The sequence below is a fragment of the Sarcophilus harrisii genome, chromosome 1, assembly GCF_902635505.1.
Source record: "Sarcophilus harrisii chromosome 1, mSarHar1.11, whole genome shotgun sequence".
Lineage (NCBI taxonomy): Eukaryota > Metazoa > Chordata > Mammalia > Dasyuromorphia > Dasyuridae > Sarcophilus > Sarcophilus harrisii.
Window position 1 is genome coordinate 399,725,774 of NC_045426.1, and position 15,251 is coordinate 399,741,024.

The 15,251-nt window shown below is 31.6% G+C and overlaps 1 protein-coding gene across 6 annotated transcripts in view; it reads right to left on the reverse strand.

Moving 5' to 3' along the window:
- CTNND2 (catenin delta 2) overlaps positions 1 to 15,251 on the reverse strand; it is a 1,100,293-nt gene that overhangs the window by 1,005,797 nt on the left and 79,245 nt on the right. Inside the window, exon 1 of one of the 6 annotated variants that reach the window (XM_031952376.1) lies at positions 4,811 to 4,934. The exons of the other annotated variants lie outside the window; for them this stretch is intronic. The gene's annotated coding sequence lies outside the window, so the exon portion shown is untranslated. Of the gene's footprint in view, positions 1 to 4,810; positions 4,935 to 15,251 lie in introns of those variants that run through there. 6 annotated transcript variants of the gene reach the window in all.

A 15,251-nucleotide genomic window follows, 5' to 3' on the forward strand; every position in this document is an offset into this window, starting at 1 on the left:
AGTTCCATTAGTTTTTATTTTATATGTAGAATGTCAAAGCCCAGACTTTAGAACATGTTCAGGTACAACCTTACATGTGGGTTAAACAGACCATGTGGAGATGTTCACTGCTTGGTTCTAATCCAACATTTATAACTTTGGGAGAACTTGCTTCTGGCCATGAATAACTCACGAGATCCATACTACATGATAATTAAAAAACCCTATAATTGGCTTAGGAGCTAAAAGGATTGAGGGTTTAGTAGAGGCAGAGCCAGAACTCAATGTTTGTACAAAATATTCACAGGAATGATTTTTTTTCTGTCTCTGACTCCTTGCTATCCCTCTGTTTCTGTCTTTCTCTGTGACTATATCTCTCTCCTCTTCCTGCTCCTCTTCCCTCCTGCCTCCTTTGGTGATGTCTGAGTTAATAAGATTACTGTCAATTATTAAGGATGGAGGTGGGCAAGCAAACTGCTTTACTTAGCCAAGCAGGGGCTTCATCTGTCAGTTGAGATAATGCATTCTGGAATGGCCCAGACTACTTAAGCAAGGAAGATAATTATCCACTAAACCTGTTGGGGCCTTTGTAAAGGGAAAAAAATATTCGTAGAATCCACATCTGCAAGATACCTCTTATGCACCTTATGAAAGTACCTTAATGCATTTTACTATAAATTTGAGTTCTACTTTCCCAGATTGTAAGTATATTCAGAGTAAACTACATTTGACAGATATTTTTATAACTTCTATCCTTGCTATGCTTTATCAATAAAATACCCCTATGTAAAAATTAGTTGACATTAACTGATTGATTGAAGGGTTGGGGAAATATACTAGAAGGGGGCTTATGATCAGTGGCATTCAAAGCCACATTCCTTCAAAGAAGTCCCATGAAACACTAAATGGAGAAAAAGGCAGTAATCCTCTGAATGGTCATTCTTCTACAAATTTTGTAGAATTTTGTGTTTTCTTTCAGTTTCTTCCACTTAAGCATCCTTGCCCTTTGAAATATGGATGATATAAATATACAGGAAACTGAGCACTGTAAAAGAGCAAGAAACCTAGGTTCAAGTCCTGACTCTCTTATTAAATGGAATGATATTCTTTGGTAAGTGATTGAACTTCTCCTGGCCTCATTTTCCTAATTTGTAAAAATTTTTTTGGGGGGGTGATTGAAAATCTTAAAGGTTGCTATAATTTTTAAATTATTTGGTTATGGGGCAGCTAGGTGGTGCAATGGCTACAGCACTAGCCCTGAAGTCAGGAGGACCTGAGTTCAAACCTAGCCTCTGACATTTAACTCTTCCTAGCTATGTGACCCTGGGCAAGTCATTTCACCCCAAATGTCTCAGCAAATATATATATATATATATATATATATATATATATATATATATATAATTTTCAAATACTCTTTCTGAAGCATGGGAATGCTCTTCTCATTGATATATAACTGTGCATACTAATAAAACATTTAAAATTTGTATATATATTGCATTTAATACTATCAATTGGTTCTACTTTATGTTATTTTCCTCAGTCTCCTTTTATAAAATAATACTGTTGTTGTCTTTCAAATTTATCATCTTTAATTTCCTTCTATTTATCACATGCCATGCACAATTTGAAGCGAAATTTTGTTTCAAACATTGTGGGAAATTTTGCTCATTAGGCCAATTGATCCGAAAACAGTTACTTTCGTCAACAGTTTGATTATAGTGTTTTCTTTTTGAGCTGTCATGTCAATTGTTGTAGCATTTACACTGTGCTTTTCCTTAAAAACTCCTCCATTAACCTCAACTTCAAACTCATTCATGTGTATGTATATATATATATATATATATATATATATATATATATATCTTAGTATTGTTATATAAAGGGATAATATACTTTTTTAAAAAGGTTTTTTTTTCTATATTTATTGAGAGAATGACATGGCAAGAGATTCCTTATTTTTTTAAATTATGTAGTAATTTTTCCCTAATGTTGAACCATCCTTTTATTATCAGTCTCAACATAATTTAAAAAAAGTCTCTCACCAGTTTTTTTTTTTTCCTTATTTTGAATAGGGAAATGAGATTCCAACCCCTTTATCATCAAAATTTTTTGACTAAACCTGCTTTTTAAAAATTTTTGTTTAGTTTATCTATGACTTTAATATTGCCTAGGTTTGAGAAATTAGATTGAACCCTTATAATTTCATGATCAGAAAATAGTCATAAGACAGAAGTTCAATTCCTTCTTGAACATAAACTCTGATGACTGTACTAATCTACTTCTTGCTTTGTAAATCTATTCCAGTTTCTTAGTGAATGTGATAAAATAAGAAATTTTCATTTCTGTACTACTATGGAACAGCTACATAAATTGCATTATATTCATTTTCAGATCTCCCTCTTTTTTCTGACATATAACTGAAAACCGTCTTTGCGTTTGTCTTTTTCACTTTGGGTATGAAAAGTACATTAACCCTAAAGAGTGTTTCCATTAATTTCTAAAAAAATAATTACCAAAATATTCCATTAATTATTATATTTGAATATTGAGTAATTTTATTATATTCAGTTCTAAAAGTAATTATTAAGATATATAATGTATATATACATGACACACCATATATATGCATGTGTATGCACACATGCCATTGGGCAAATGATAACCTCTATATTTCTCCATTTCTCCATCTTTAAATTGGACTAAATAAACTCTATAATTCTAGCAATCAATGAATATTACATACAACTCATTCCCTTTCCTTAAAAACCAGTTAAAGTTAGTAGGCTAATTTCATGCCTTATTAACATTTATTATGCTCCAATTTTAGGTTTATAATGTGACCCTTTCATATCTTGCACTATTGTTGTTCTACTGCCCTACAAACCAAAACTTTCCATAACATTCTTGATTTTATAAAATTCCCCATTATTTGCTTTATAGTATTCTTCCTCTTTCGTTGCAAGGTCCTCTTAAAATTGTGGCACACTATATGGAGCACTGGCTCTGGGGTTAGAAGGTCCAGGTTCAAAGATGCTATATATTTCTGTGAACTTGAACAAGTCAAGTAATCTTCAGCAGCCTCAGTTCTGGTGTTTGTGAAGAGGAGGTTGGAACATTTTAGTTTTACACCTATGATTTAACACCTAAAGTTGTTGCATATTTCTTTAGCTTGTTCATTTTTAGAGAATTTTCGAGGAAATACTGTCATCTTGTGTTCTTGAAAAGCATTTTTTATGTATGGCTTACCTACCCTAGATTTCTCTCTACAATATTACCAGCATGTGTGCCATATATATTGCATATAGAAACTTGTATTGTATAGTTAACCAATAATATGATTTCATTCAATGTGTGATTCACCAGGAAATATTTTTCTACCAAATTATAACACCATAATTTGGCTCTTACACGCACACACACACACACACATACACACATACATATATGTTGTGCTAGGTACTGGAATCACAAAAACTGACAGAAAGAAATACTTTCTCAACCTTCAATATTAGTAAATAGTCTTTATTTGTCCAACTGACATTAATTCTCATTTATTTTTCCTATTATGTTTAAGCTTTAATATCTTAAAATTCACTAAGACTTTTGAAACATCTCTTATAGACATTCTGCCAGAAGTTTCTAATTCTTCATTAATTAGAAAAGTGATAAATGATTTTCAACAGTTTTGTACACAACACACATCATATGATTATTATAACTATTAGAAGACTGAGAGAACATTTCCCCAGATTTTAAAAGTGACTAATATGTCATGCTTATCATACAACCACACATCTTGACACTGTAAAAATTAAAATGAAATATTAAAAACTTAAGTGACCATAATATATATCTCCAACTATCTATCTGTCTGTCTGTCTATCTATCTATCTATCTACCTATCCTCACTAAGTCCTAATATAAACCTTGTTTGCTCTAGAAAACAATGATAGGGGCTTTTTGTTTGCTTGCTTGTTTTTGAGGGTTTTTTTTGTTTTGCTTTTCATGGCAATGAGATGAATTTACAGGAGATGCAATGTACTATAATATGATCAGAAGAGTTGACTTTTGACTCTCACAGCTGAAAATTTCTATTTAAGATTTCACTTAGTGTCTTGCCAAATGAACACACAGATGAATTAACACATACCTACTAGATCAAATATTTCCTTAATGATAGAAACAAATAACTAAGTAGTCAAGCAGTCAGGTGCAACCTTCTTTAATATCATAGAAGAGAATACTTCCTGTTTCCAAACCCAATAGATTTAAATCTATTCAAGATAGAATCTAGATTAAATCAGTCTCTATTGACAGGAAACTTTATAAAGCCTCCCTCAATTATATTGTAAAAAATATCAAACAAAGCCTCTTAACTGATTTCTTCTTTCAACCCAAGGTAATGCAACATAATTCTTGGCTCACAATCTCTAAGTTCAGTCAGATATTTTTGCATGTATTCTAAAATTTATTTGGCATGTCTTATGAGCAAATCACTTTACTAAATTCTTAGGAACAAATGAATATGAGCAAAGACCCATCTTCTCCGTAATGAAACTGACAGTCTACCAAGACATGAACATGAATAAGTGATGAAAAGTGGAATATTCTAATTTATATGAGAATAAATAAGGGAGAAAAATTAGATGTTCTTATAAGAGAGATGTTACAAATGACTATTCCTGAATTTGTTAAAGCTATTTTGTAATTTAATCCTACTTAGGTTCATGCAGTCTGAAAGCAAATATTTGACCTCTTTTCTGTCAAAGTCAGACTAGGGATAGAATTGTTTATTCTGGAAAATAATATTCTGAGGTGTGAGCAATACCTGTAGTCAAGTGTAAGAAGAATAAGTATGAGGAAGATGGTGTCCAGAATGGTAGAGTGGTACAACTCTGGTGGCAGAAGATCTGGATTCTAGTTGTGGCTCTTCTATGTGACCTTGAACAAGCTACTTAAACTCGAGGCCTCTTCATCTGTAAAGTGAGAAGGTTGCACTATATTAGCACTAAAATCCATTACAACTCTAATGTTCTGTGACTCTCTATACACTAATAGAGCAAACAGAAGAGGAAAGTAAAGCTTAAAAGAGTATTTAGAAGAGACTTTAAGATCAAATTCCTGAAAAAGACAAGTTATTGGAAAAGTTCACCCACCAATTTATCTAAAGAGCTTTGAGATTAAAAAAATCAAATTTAATTTTTTGAGAAGTACTGGTAAAAGGGAGGAGGAGGGAAGCAATTATTTAAAAAGAAAATCTCAGTTTTAGAAAGAAACATTATAGCTCCTGAACCATTTAAGAAACTGTATTTGCAGATTCTTCAAGTGAAATGAATACAATCAGCCAGCCATAATTAGTGCAATCATCTTGTAAATTAGATTTAGTAGAAAAAAAAAAAGTCATAGATTCCCAATGGTACTTTATTTTTCTTTGTTGAAATAATGGCTACTTAGAACACCTGCTATTTGCCTTCATTTTGACATTTCATAAAATACAATAAAAGTTAAGCTATTAGTATATTAGGGCAGGGTCAATAGAAAATTGTAATAACCATGAATTTTTAAGATTCCCATTTCTTGTAAAAATTTTGTGAGAGAAAATATTTTTCTTCCTTCTTTCCTTTTCTCTCTCCCTTCTTTTCCTTGGAAACACTAAATAAGCTTCTAGCCAATCTGTACCAATGCTAGTCCTGGCTTTTATTCGTGACCTTGAACAAATTATACAATCTATCTTTCAATTTCTTTATCTATAAAGTGAAGTTAATTAACACTAACTTGTGTTTTCTGTTTCAGAGAGTTTGACCATCAAGTTTATGACATTAATTAACAGATATCTTAATTCCATTACATTTCAGATCTTTATTCACCTGATGACTAAAATGTAGTCTCCTTTCCCCCACACTCTTAGTTGGTCTCAGCTTCTTTTGAAGTCTAATTCAATGCTTCTGTGACACCTTACCAGATTTCAATCATCTTTCCCTCATTAAATTTCTCATAATAATTTGTCTTATCATGTTATATATTGTAACCATAGTTATTTGTGCTATTTTTTCTATTAGATTATCTATAGATGGAAATGGGAGCTGTATCTTATCTGTTTTTTCATATCAACATCTAACTTGTACTTAATTATTTAAATGATTAATTGAATCGAAGAAATTGGAAATTTTCTACTTTGAAAAATATCATATCAGATTAGAGTTACAAATACCAAAATTAATTTAAATTAATTCAATACATTAGAACCAATTAATTTAGCACTTCATTTTGGCAATTCAGTTTTGTACCTTTCATTAAACTAGCATTGAATGTGTAGTCAGAAAAGAACAAAAGTTTTAAGTAGAGTCCCTGGAGTTCTTAACTTTTTTTTGTGTTATATACCCCTTTTTCAGTTTTGTGAGGCCTATAGATCTATTCTTGAGATAATATTTGTTGACTTCATTCATAATTGAAGAAATGCTAAATTTCAATTAAAAATTAATGAAGATAAATGTATGATATTTTCTATTCAAGTTCATAGACCAACTTTTGAGATTTCATCTCTATCTAAATGCCTTTGGATTAAGAATACCTGCCTAGATTGAATCAAACAGACAAGCTGATCAAGTACAAGAACACTTGTAGACTTCAGCAAGCAAGGTCCAAATAGAATGTCAGAAATTCAGACCAATTAGGTAAATAGACAAAATGCATCAAGACATCCAGCAACAAGAAATCAAAATATAAGAAGGTGGCAAAGAAACAGGCAGAGAACATCCATAGTAAGGGCTGAACTTCATGCTGAAGTAAAAAAATGCTCTGTGTTCCAGTGACATATCATTTATTCTCAAGACTACTTAGGTTTAGCTTATTTGTACTGAAGGGCAAGCAAAGAGCTAAGAAACAAAGTGATGCTTGACATTTGACCATGTAATTCAGAGACATTTAACTAATACAGAAAAGATAGACTTTTTTCCACTTAAAACATCTACAATTTAAATAAAAACAACAACAAATCTAACATGGAAACTATTTGAACATCTATTAATTGTTTTTTCATAGACAGTAAATAAGAAAAATTAAGAAATGATTCCTTAAGTCACCTTTAATTTTAATTTGAAGATCATCATTAAAGTAAAATTATTGCAGTTTTATAAAAGGAAACTCTGAATGCCATAGTGAATAGAGAGTCATCCTTGAAATCTCAGTGCAAGCCCAATTTCTGACACATTTTGTCACATAGTAGCTATTTGACCATACATTGAATGATTAAACCCCTCATCACCCAAATAACTAAAATTGAAAACTGTCATTGATATTATTCAAATTCTAGGATGAGTTTTTCCTCAACTATAAGTTTCTTGCAGCAATAAAACCTCATGGTCTATCCAAATTTCAAAAGCCTGGTCAAAAACTACTTCCATTTTCAAAACTAAAAATTAAAATACATACGATTATCACTAGGTTTATCACAGTGGACAATTTTTTGCCAAATATACTTACATAAAATATTATAAAGATAATAATATTATGGAACTAGAGAGTACCCAAAGAGATGGAAATATGTATTCTTGAACTATTACAGAAGGAAAACAGATTGAATTTTTATTTTAGAATTTTGGCTATGCATAAGGCATGCTTTACCTTTTGACCTTTAGGTAAAAGCAACATGTCCTAAAACAGAATAAAAAACTCTATAAGTGCATTTGTGACATACTCACTGTTTCCCTACTCAATGGGGAAATGGGAAAAGTATTTAAGTGTACTTAAAAAGTTCATGAAACTTTTTTATTCAAACAAATCTAAGGCAGTAACAAAATAAAAGAAAAATTCATTTTCTACTAATGAAATTAGAAATCCTTTGAGAAAAATACATGTATATTGACATTTTCAACATTCCAAAATTTTTAAACCTCCTGCTGTGCAGACAGCATAGCTATGATGCTTTATAAGGGTTTTGATTTCAAAATCAACAAAAAGCATTTTGATTTTTTAAAAAATTTATGTATACCTGAATCTTCTCATAGTGAAATGAATTTATAAAAATGAATTACTTATTGAATTATGCTATCAAGTACTGTAACATATATAGAAAAAATTTTCTCAGTTAAAAAGCAATATAATGAAATAATACTTGGCTTATCACTTATTTTTTTAAACATTTTTTTAAATTGGAAAAAACAGAATAGAAAAAGAAAAACAGAAAAGGAAAACAAAACAAAACTGAAGATTGTCATGTGCCCAGAAGAACATCAGGGAGGATTCAAAATATATAACAATAAATTGCCAGTTCAAAAAAGGATATATAATAGTAGAAGAAATTGCATTTGGGGGATCCAGCATATTTTTTACTTCCTTTTAGGTTGTTCTTATTTTTACTATTGGGTACTTTTTAAAAACTTTGTTCTTTTTCCCCCTTTCATCCCCACCCAACTCTCTCAAATCAGGTTATAGTTAAACACGTATATATTATCTATACATATATTTTAAGCTAGAAAAAAAGTAAAATATCTGACTTCAAAGGGCATATATAATAGCACAGAAATATGAGAAAGATGTGAGGGTTAATGTTTCTGATAAAACAGAAGTTTTGATCCTATCCCTGAGAGTAACTAAAAAGCTGTGTAATCATGGCTAAATCCTCTCTTCTCTATATCCCCATTACCTAAACTGTAACATGAAAAGGTTTGATTTTAATGATCCTCAAGATCACTTCCAGCTCAAAAGTTCTGCAATTCAATGATTCTGTAATTTTCCTCTGAAATTAATGGGTACCTTTCCATTCTTTTTTTGGGGGGTGGATTATGACAAACCAATTATAAAGACTTGTCCAGGTATCTAACATGAAATCACATTGATACAGACATATTTTTAAGAAGGTAAATTATTTTATGGTTCTTTGGCTGTGAGTCAGACTGCTTTGTAGTCTAGTCAAAAATTAAGAGACTATATTTGACTTTGGTAGATCTCTGTTATCAAAAATGAACTTCCTTAAATACAATGGAGATAGAGAAAATTTATTTTTAAAAGCAAATAAATACTTCAAGTTTACAACTAAGAAAACATTATTATGTTTAAAATATAGCACCGTGTTACATGTATGCAGTTCAACTTGAATGGATTTCTTTTGTATGGTAGTATTTTTTGTTAGAATGACATTTAAAAGGCCTATAAAATCCATCTTAAAAATCATGACTTAACCTCAAACCTTTCAGGGGCAATGATACTTTTCCTTTGGAGACTTTAAAGGGACCACAATGTCACAGCCATGGGCAGATGGGTGCTTGGTTCTTTCAACACTATTTATATCTTGAAATTAGTTACTGACTCAGTTCTATAGGCTGGGGCCAAGAAAGAATAGGTGAGGAAGATATATTCACTTGGTGCCACCTATTTTTAAGCAGTAGGAGTAATTTCTTTAAAAATTATTTTATCCATTAGCACTGAAGCAATTTGTGTCTTTTAGCGAGAATAATTTATTCTATTACTAGATTTTTAAATCTTATACCTTCTCCATCGAAACAAATTATGAGACCTTTGATGTTTACATTGGGTCTCCCTTCCTCCAAGGGCATTTTGCTTGTCTTGTGTAGGACTGATAGTTCTCGATTTTCAGAACAATAAGTAACATTCAAGTAGTGTTTTCCTCACAACAGCTCTATATGGTAGATAATGCTGCTTACTTTATAGATGAAGGAATAGAAGCTTACAGAGGCTAAACAACAAGGTTATTATCAAAAAGGATGGGACCTGGGATTTGGACCCAGATCTTCTGACTTCAATTAGGGATCTTCCTATTTTTCTATGCTGCCTCAATAGCCAATCTCAAATTTGAACTTTCAGCAACTATATACTTACACTGCTTTTTGCTACTTTTGTGCCTCTTTGTACCTAGTCCTACAGGCTAGAATGAATGGTCTCTCTAAATAACTATCCCTTTTTCTCCATTTCCTGAGATGTCTTCATTATATTACCCTTCCTTCATGACCCAATTCAGTGGCACTTGTGTCAAACTTTTCATGATAACACTTTACCTGAGTCTCTTGCACCACTGTTTAGATCTCTTCAATATGTTATCATATGCCTTATAGTAAAGGGAATCAATAAGTATGTATTAAATATCCTTATATTTGCATTGTCATCTTCACTAAAATGTATGCCTGTAGAGGTCACATAATGCATCAATCCACATTTTTTTTTTATATCATTGGAACCTTGCTGAATTGAATATAACTGTATTATATTTAATTGAACAGTGACAAGAAAAGGAGATGGGTTTTTTAACTGTACAGTGCATCTGGAGAGATTTTAAAAAGCCATTTATATTTTTAATCAATGGTATTCAGTTAGGATTAGAGGAGTCAACAAGGGGAGATGCTGAATCCTAGAGGATAATGCTCAGTATTAGAAAAAAAATAATATTTGGCTAAATCTGAAAGATTAATTAGGAATGAAACATGACCAATTATTACAGCATCTTCTCTATCCTAACTTACCTCCTATGGGATGTTCTTTCTTATGTTTTTTTTTTTTCTTATGTTCCTCATTCTAATTCTATTTATAGTTCTTTTCCAACTGCTCCTCTTTAGGAGAAAATTGTTCCTTGTCTTCACTCATCTTTCTGATTTTTTAATTACCTTTAAATTGAGGAATAATAAGTAGAAATGTGTGCTAATGTTTTATATTATGTAGGCATATGTAAGCATAAATAAACAATCATGAAAATGATTATTAGAAAATTTTATATTATATTAGGAAAACTATTAGCATAATTCACTATATCAAAAACAAATTAACAAAAACATATGATTATCTCAACAGATGCAGAAAAAGCATTTGATAAAATCCAACATCCATTCCTATTAAAAACACTAGAGTGTATAAGAATAAATGGACATCTCCTTAAAATGGTTATTTAAAATCATCAGTAAGCATCATATGCTATGAGGATAAACTGAAACCATTCCCAATAAGATCAGGGATGAAACAAGGTTACCCCCATCACCATTACTATTCCATATTGTATTAGAAATGCTAGCTTTGGTAATAAGAGATAAAAAAGAGATTAAAGGAATCAGAGTAGGTCATGAGGAAACCAGATTATCACTCTTTGCAGATGATATGATAGTATACTCAGAGAACTCTAGAGAATCAACTAAAGAACTATTAGAAATAATCCACAACTTTAGCAAAGTTGCAGAATGCAAAATAAATCCACATAAATCATCAGCATTTTTATGCATCACTGACAAAATCCAACAGCAAGAGATACTTAGAGAAATTCCATTTAAAATAACTGTCGATAATATAAAATATTTGGGAATCTATCTGCCAACGCAGTCAGGAACCATATATGCAAAAATACAAAACACTTTCCACACAAATAAAGTCAGATCTAAACAACTGGAAAAATATCAAATCCTCTTAAACAGATTGAGAGAATATAATAAAGATGACAATATTACCTAAACTAACTTATTTATTTATTGCTATACCAATCAGACACCCAAGAAACTATTTTACTGACCTAGAAAAAATAACACACAATTCATCTGGAAGAACAAAAGATCAAGAATATCAAGAGAATTAATGAAAAAAAAAAGCAAATGAAGGTGACCTAGCTGTATCAGATCTAAAACTATATTATAAAGCAGCAGTCATCGTCATCAAAACCATTTGGTACTGGCTAAGAAACAGAGTAGTTGATCAGTGGAATAGGTTAGGTTCACAGAAGAAAATATTCAATGATTATAGTAAACTACTGTTTTACAAACCCAAAGACACCAGATTTTGGGATAAGGACTCACTATTTGACAAAAACTGTTGGGGAAATTGGAAACTAGTATGGCAGAAACTAGGCATTGACCCACTCCTAACACCATATACCAAGATAAGGTCAAAATAGTGTCATAATGTAAACATAAAGAATAATATTATAAACAAATTAGAAGAACTTAGGATAGTTTACCTCTCAGATCTGTGGAGGGAAAGGAATCTGTTTCCAAAGAAGAGCTAGAGATCATTATTGATCACAAAATAGTTAATTTTGATTATATTAAGTTAAAAAGTTTTTGTACAAACAAAACTAATGCAGACAAGATTGGAAGTGAAGCAATTTACATTAAGATAAAATCCTCATTTCTAAAATATATAGAGAATTAAATCAAATTTCTAAGAATCCAAGCCATTCTCCAATTGATAAATGGTCAAAGGATATAAACAGACAATTTTCAGATGAAGAAACTGAAAGGATTTCTAATCACATGAAAAGGTGCTCCAAATTCACTATTGATCAAAGATGTACAAATTAAGACAACTCTGAGATATCACCACATACTTGTCAAATTGGCTAAGATGACAGGAAAATGATAAATGTTGGAGGGGATGTGGGAAAACTGGGACATTGATACATTGTTGGTGGAACTGTGAACAGTTCCAATCATTCTGGAGAGCAATTTGAAAGTATGTTCAAAGAATTATCAAACTGTGCATACTCTTTAACCCTGCAGTGTTTCTACTGGGTTTGTATCCCAAAGAGATCTTAAAGGAGGGAAAGGGACCCACATATTCAAAAAACATTTGTGGCAGTCCTTTTTGTAGTGGCAAGAAACTGAAAACTGAATGGATTCCCATGAATTGGAGAAAGGCTGAATAAATTATGGCATATGAATTTTATGTAATATTATTGTTCTGTAAGAAACAACCAACAGGATGATTTCAGAGATGCCTGGAGAGATGTACATGAACTAATGCTAAATGAAATGAGCAGAACCAGAAGATTATTATACATGGCAACAAGAGGACCATATGTTGATCAATTCTGTTGGTCATGGCTCTCTTCAACAAAGAGATGATTCAAACCAGTTCAAATTGTTCATTGATGAAGAAACCCATATACACCCAGAGAGAGGCCTGTGGGAATTGAGTATGGACCACAACATAGCATTTTCATGCTTTCCATTGATATTTGCTTACATTTTTTTTCCTTCTTGATCCGATTTTTTCTTGTGCAGGAAGATTACTGTATAAATATGTATACATATATTGGATTTAACATTTATTTTAACATACTTAACATGTATTGGACTATCTGCCATCTAGGGGAGGGGATGGGGGGAAAGAGGGGAAAATTTGAAACAGAAAGTTTCATGTCAGTGTTGAAAAATTTACCCATGCATATGTTTTGTAAATAAAAAGCTTTAAAATTTTTTTACAAAAAGATGTCTTAGGAATATAGGACTAATACAAACTCTCCTGGGTCAAAGGGTATGAACAGTTTGATAACTTTTTTACCATAGTTTCAAACTGCTCTCCAGAATGGCCGGATCAGTTCACAACTTCACCAACAATGTATTAATGCCCCAGTTTTCCCACATCCCCTCCTATATTCATCCTTGTCTTTTCCTGTCAGCTTAGCCAATCTGACAAAAGTGTAGTGTTAACTCAGAGTTGTCTTAATTTGCATTCTCTGATCAACAGTGATTTAGAGCACCTTCTCCTATGATTAGAAATTGTTTTAATTTCACCATCTAAAAATTGTCTGTTCATATCCTTTGACCATTGGAGGATGGCTTGAATTTTTATAAATTTGAGTCAATTTTCTATATATTTTAGAAATGAGGCCTTTCTGAGAACCCTTAAATGTAAAAAAAAAAAGATTTCCCAATTTATTGCTTCCCTTCTGATTTTGTCTGCATTAGTTTTGTTTGCACAAAAACTTTTTAACTTAATATAATAAAAATAAAAAAAAACTCCTCTGAAGAAAACCACAAGTTCAAAAGTAGAATTAACCAAATGGAAAAAGAGATACAAAATCTAACTGGAGAAAATCACATATTAAATGTTAGAATGAGGTAAAATGGAAGCTAATAACTTTATGAGACATGAATAATCAATCAAAGTAACTAAAAGGATGAAAAAAAGGAAGAAAACATGAAATACCTCACTGGAAAAACAATCAACCTGGGAAATGGATCCAGAAGAGATGATTTTAAAATTATTAGTCTATTTGAAGGCCACAACCAAAAAAGAACCTGATAGCATTCTTAAAGAGATCATAAAGGAAAATTGCACCAGTATTCTAGAAACAGGAGGGGAATTAGTGATTGAAAGAATCCATCTATCACCTTTGGAAACAGATCCAACAAGGAAAACTCCAAGGATCATTGTTGCATAACTCCAAAACTACAATCTCAAGGACAAAATACTACACATTGACAAAGAAAAACAATTCAAATATCAAGGAGCAACATAATTTGGCAGTTTCTACAATAAAGGATTAGAGGAGCTGGAATATCATATCCCAGAAGGCAAAAGACATAGTTACACCCAAGAATTAACAACCCAAAGAGACTGAGTATCATCTTCCAGAGAAGGCTATGGATCTTGAGTGAAGTAAGAGACTTTCAATCATTTCTATTGAAAAAAAAAACCAGAACTAAACATAAAATTTAATCTACAAACACAGGATTTACGAGAAGTAGAGAAAATTAAATGGGGGGAAACATATATATATATATATATATATATATATATATATATATTACTTAAAGGTAAAATTATTTACATCCCTAGATGAGAAAACACTATCTATAAATCCTTAGAATTGTATTTGTTACTGAGGTAGACAGAGGGGAGCATCACATGGATGGAGAATGTGATTGTAAAGGAACTCTGAGATGATGTGAAAGAAAAATAAACATTTGAGGGTGAAAAAGTTCTGCACTGGAAGAACAGGAAAGGGGAAGGATAATGGAACAAATTTGGCATAAAACACCTATTACAATCCAGGGAAGAAGGAAGCTAAATAAGCATTGTCTGAAGCTTGATCTTATCATTTTGGGCTTTAAGAGGGAATAACTAAATCATTCAGTTGGATATATAAGTTTATATAACACTATAAAGAAATAGGAGGAGAAAGAGGAAAGAAAAGGAAAGAGTTAGAAAAAAGGAGGTCAGAAACATTAGGAAACAAAGGTAAGAGAAGGGGGAATAATGATAGGAGATAAGCTAAAAATTGGTTGGTTGGGTTGAGTGAGTTAAAAAACCCAAAACACTACTAGGGACAGGCTGGAAAAAGAGAACAAAAGTATATACAGGGAGAAAATAGGATAGAATGGGAAAATACAAAGGATAGTGGCTGAGTAGTATCAAACCTAAAACTATATTATGAAGCAGTAGTACTGGCTAAGAAATAGAGTGATGGATCAATGGAATAGATTACATACACATGACACAATACAAATGTTGTAGGGTATGTGGGAAAACTGGGACACTAATGCATTGTTACT